Raw genomic sequence first — 5,761 nt, forward strand, 5'->3', positions numbered from 1 at the left:
CTCTATCCAGACAGCACTATCCAAACAGCGCTATCCAGACAGTGCTATCCACACAGCTCTATGCAGACTAACCGGCCAGGTCTAAGCGGGGAAGGGGGGGAGTAAAGGCCGGTTTAAAGTCGTGATTTTTCCAAGACAGAACTTAAACAGTTACTAACGACTCTGGCTGTCTCGTTACCAAAGGCAGAGCGTTGTCCCACAGTCCGGGAGCTGCGCAGCCCGATGACCCCAGGAACAGAGCCTTGACCTCGGAGTCCTCAGAAGGAGGTGATGCGAAGATCTCAGGGAAACTCGTTGGAGGGTAAGCATGGGTTCAGTTCCTACAAACATTGAAGCAATGCCAACTATTCATGGGTTGCAACATGCTACCTGTTTTAGCGGTATATTCACGAAACAGACGCACACGAATATTTATGAATAAATAAAAAGTCACGTGATGTCGGATATAAGCAACAATGGTTGTATCATTATTATTCAACGGTTTTACTTAACTTGATTCCTCTGTTTGTCGTGGTTAAATCTTGTAATCAACATTTCGTCCACTTCCCGTTGTCCAATCAATTCCACATTTTGCACACGTACTCAGATCCGGTGACAATGCATGCCTGTATCAAAATCAATTAAGCAATAATTCGCTACTTTAAAGCAATTTACATTTTGTATGGACGCCTTATTATTCATATAGTTTTGTGTAGGTCAAAAACGCCGCGGTCCCTAAACTGTGGAATCGGCTCGCACAAAAAAGCCGCGTGTCTCAGGCGCCATTCACGTACTTCTCGACCGTGAGTTAAACGAAGTTGTTCATAAAACCGTTGTTTAAAAAATAACTTTTTTAAAGGAGTTTTTTTTCTCAACACAAAATAGACAGTGTGCATATCACACTTGTGGTATTATGTAATAATAATAAAAATAATATATTTTGATCGCTTAATCATCTTTGATTAACATCCATTATTGCGTCTCTCCCCCCGTTCAGCAGTAGACCAGCTGCCACGACTGTTAACCTTGCTGATCAAGGTCGCAGGCCCGGAGCAAGGATCCACCTCATCAATGAAGAGGCGGGTTCTACTTGCACTCAAGTGGTCACTCAAGTGGTCACTTATCCGCTCTATAACCCCCCTCCCCCCCCAGCATTGTGTTATTTCACGAGATGCATTTTTTTTTGCCATCATCCCACAACGCAACTGTGACGACACCTGAAAATATATTGAAAACCGCGTGCGTCGAGGAGCCAATGGATTAGTCTGGGCATCGTCATCCACCATCAAACGTTGCGATGCATCACTTACCAAGTTTTTTTATACTGGAGAGGCATTACGTACGAACTACGATAATAATAGTGATATTGTGAACGCATGCCGAATGATTAATATAAAACACACAATACGGTCCATGCATATGCCCATGTGTTCACCATCGCGTCAGCCACCTGTCACCTTCAGACCAGTACAGGTCAGCGTCTCTGGCCCCAGGGGCGAACAACTCGCTGCTGAAGATGATGCGGAACGCGGTGCGGAACGGGCGGTTGAACGTGGCGTAGAGGATCGGGTTGACCACAGAATTGGCGTAACCAAACCACATCACCGTCGACCACACGAGCGCGCTGGCCGTGACGCCGAATGCCATTTCCAGGACGCTCGCCGTGAAGTAGGGCAACCAGGAGACGAGGTAGAAGCCCACGATCATGCCCAGGGTGAGTGTGGCGTTGTGCTCGCGTCTCATGGCCGCCCACTTGCTCCTGCTGTCGGCGTCGCTCGCCCTCGAGCCGCTGGAGTTGTTGATCTGACGCGACTGCCTGCGCTGCCACGCCGTAGATCCGACCGTACACCAGCAGCATGAGCAGCATGATGATGAAATAGGGCAGGATGCCCACGACGAGCGTCAGGCCCACGTGCATGGCGAAGTGGCAGCCGTCGGGACAAGCCGGCGATCTCCATGAGTCCCCGGGCCCACGTCTCATCGAGGCTCACCAACGTGGGCGCCGATAGGAGAGCGGCACCCGCCCAGATGAGCGCCAGCATGAACGCCACCGTCCCCCTGGTCACGCGCTGAGCGTAGCGCAGCGGGTCGCAGATGGCCACGTGGCGGTCGAAGGCGATACAGCCCAGGCAGAGGATGGACGCGTTGCAGAAGGTGTAGTCAAGGTAGTAGTGGACCCGGCAGAAGATGTGTCCATGTAACCAGCACTGGTGGACGGATCGCAAGGCGCTGAACGGCATGACGATGGCCCCCACCAGGAAGGTCGGACACGGCGAGCGACAGCGCGAGAGCATTGGTGTTCGTCTGCAGTTGCCTGAAGAAGGCGATGGTGGTGATGATGAGGCAGTTGCCGAATATTGTGGCCGAGATTAAGAAGGACAGCACGGCCATTGCCACGATGCGATCCTCGTCGGAGAGTTTGGGTTTGGAGCAAATTAGATTTTCAAATGACTCCACACAGTGACCGGTGGTGTTGTTCGAGGAGGTGTAAGTCATGATTCCTCGTCCTAGAATGTCACCATACGCCGGGTGATGCTTCTCTGGGTTCTGGGGTCGACCGACTCTGTTCCATTGATTTCATTCCAAGCAAACGCACCTAAGCGCATCGTCAAACAAGCACGCAGATCAGAGATGTATGTACCACCGACACGGGAAGGAAGTGGTCTTGTGCAGAACACGTCTCTAAAGGGGGTGGCGCTTGACAGACGAGACTGATAACCGACAAGTCTCAAGGATACTCCACTGTATATGTCGTATGAATCAGAATTTTTTTTTTTTACTGGAGGAATTCGATAAGCTATAAAGGTATTTTGCACAGATGTCCAGTAGAGGCGGGTCAGAAAGTTACACCAGCAAACGATGGAATAACACGATAGAAGTGCAACGTATTAGAAAGGTAAGCAAATCACTAAAATATAAACAATTTAACTAAACTAGTAAAAAATGTATACTGAACTAGTTTTATTTTACCAGATAAATCCCACTGACTTTTTAGCTTATTTTTCAGAAGCGACCTGGCAACAAATGATAGCTCAATAGAATGGCTTATCATGTGGAAATGTTTATCAGTAGCCAAATAATTTAAATGGATTTTGATTCTAAATGTGGAGGGGAGAACCGGAGGACCCGGAGAAAAAAATCCACGCGACCACGAGGAGAGTGAACATGCAAACTCCAAATAAATTTCCAGGCGTCAGGCTCGGGATTGAACCCGCCGACCTCCTGCATACCCAGCGAGTTAACATGTCGCCATCGTGGCGCACTTGCATTCGGGAATTTGGCTGATGACACCGAAAAACAGAGGCGAGGAGGTAAACTCGGCACTGTCTCCTCGCCTACAGCTGGCAAGTTCCAGCTTTCGCCCTATTCGAGTTCTGACGAGGATCAAGCCTGCAGAGATTTTGCTCATTGGTTTTTTTTCGGTAAAGTCACGAAAACGTCAATTCTAGATTAAGCCTGCAGAGCTTTCGAGAGCAGAAAACGTCATCCAATTATGCCACCCTAGAACAAGAGACAGGATTGTCATCACGGGTTACCAAACTAAGCAAATTCTTTTTTTAACCAGACAAAGCCCACTGAGCTTTGAGCATTTTTAAGAGGTGATGGCCACACGTGATGATAACTTATAATCGAAGCGGGTCATATCATCATCAGACGTGGGGATCTATAGTCGCAGCCAAATAATGTAAACGCGTGTTTCTAAATGTGGAGGTTAGATCACGCCGATTCCAAACATACAACAGGGATCGTCAAGGTCCGGGAGCTAACCTATAACCTCCTGCGTACCAGGCGGGGGAAATAGCATCTCGCCACCGTGGCGCCGTGTTGGCAAAGCATAGCTCCGCACGTACAGCGGCGCCACGGTTAAAACGCAGCCCACGGAAACCACTCTTACCGGAGCTCAAGGATAGGGCTGGGTCAAAGGTCGGGTCGTCAATTATAGCAATTACAACGGCCAGAGGCAATGTAACCGCCATGCCCAGAGCAGCCCTGGGATGGCCGCGCATCACTATCGGTGTCACTGGGCCAGCGGTGGAAATGTTGCATTCTCTATGGCGGCGCATTTATTAACAACGGCCACAAAATTGTTACTATTTTATGATTCCGGATGAATGATGGGTTGAACTTGAATTTGACCTCGCGAACTTCGCCACACAGTACGACAACAACATCAATGACATCGTGTCCAATCATATCCTTACCTGTCAATCATTCCGTGGCCGTGCTAGAGCTGATTCGGGTCAAAATGTGCGTGCACGCGATTAATAATCACGCCGGCTTCATGCACGTGTTTCCTCTTCCCATATAAATCTAAACCCAGATGAAAGTGAAGTAAAAAGCAAACAAGATGTGGTTAGCAGGACTCCCACCCACGCACTACCCTGAGTGACCCTGGTTGGGAGGTTCGCGAAGCGGGTTTCTTGCAGCTCAGAGTGCAGGTGAAGTGAATAAATGTAGGCTCTGGTTTATATAGACACAGTACATACGTACGTGTACACACACACACATACACACACACTCAGGCTAACACGCACACACACGGGCATTGGCGCATGCGCGTGCAGGTATGGACACGTTCACAAAGACAAAGATCTCCCGTATAGTCTAACAGACTATTTGAACAAGTGCTGTTAGCGAGCACCTATGAAGGTCGGCACGACACACGAGGAGGTGGGTGACCAACACCCCAGTGGTGATGTTTAAACTCCATACCGGGTACTCATTTGAGGCTGAGCCGACCTAGGGGATTCCCAGGACCGGTTATAATAATCGTCACTGGTGTTGGCCGTGAGTGGGAATCCAACTCGGGTCACCAGGTTTATAGCGCAGCGCGCTGACTGCTACACTACCGCCTCCTACTCAGACACACACAGCCACACGCTGCCACACGCTCACCAACACGCTCACATACACGCTCACATACACGCTCATATACACAAACACAAACAAAGATCCCCCAGTATAGCCTTAACAGACTGTTGGGGCAAGTGCTGTTCGAGAGCACCTATGAAGGCCAGAACGGCACACGACGGGATTGGTGGCCAACAGCACGCCCGGCCGCCTTTGTCTCCCTAGTGGCGAAGTTTACACATCGCATCAGGTACTCATTTGAAGCTGACTCGACCTAGGGGATGCCCAGGACCGGTTCTGATATAATCGTCACTGGTGTGGGCCGTGAACGAGAATCGAACTCGGATCGCCGGGACATTAGCGCAGCGCACTAACCGCTATACTACTGCTCCCCACACACACACACAGAGACACACAAACACACACAGGCACTGGCACATGCGTGCTCAGGTACGGACACATTCACACACACACACCAACGCACGCACGCACGCACAAAGACGAGATAATTAGTGGCCGCTCTATAATTATATGCATCAGCAATCGCCCGCGTGAGTGACAGGTCTCCCAGCCGACCCTATCTGGGTCTGAGGGCACGCGGATTCCACGTGACAAGGTGATGATGGGATATATCCCACGGCGCTTATGTGATAATTTTACTCGCTTCAGCAAATCCAACGGAAGATTGTGATGATGATGATTTTGAGCTTGCATCTGCGTGTTCGGCCGATTCCATTTCATGGGGGTGTTCCCATTCGCTTTCTGACAGCGGCGGGGAAACTGAGCTAGTAGATTTTTGTCAGGAGTGACCTAGACACAAATTATAGCTCAACGAAGTGGCTTATCACGTGCAAATGTACAGCAGCGAAATACTCTAGACGCGAATTTCTAAATGTGGAAGGAAAACCCGCAGGATCCGGAGAAAAATACA

At 49.6% G+C, this 5,761-nt stretch overlaps 1 pseudogene; it reads right to left on the minus strand.

The window, feature by feature from the left end:
• Window positions 1–1,421: 1,421 nt before the first annotated feature.
• LOC133342569 (trace amine-associated receptor 9-like) lies at window positions 1,422–2,508 on the minus strand (annotated as a pseudogene).
• Window positions 2,509–5,761: the final 3,253 nt, after the last annotated feature.

Source organism: Lethenteron reissneri, chromosome 2 (assembly GCF_015708825.2).
Source record: "Lethenteron reissneri isolate LAM-NWPU_2019-01 chromosome 2, ASM1570882v1, whole genome shotgun sequence".
Classification (NCBI taxonomy): domain Eukaryota; kingdom Metazoa; phylum Chordata; class Hyperoartia; order Petromyzontiformes; family Petromyzontidae; genus Lethenteron; species Lethenteron reissneri.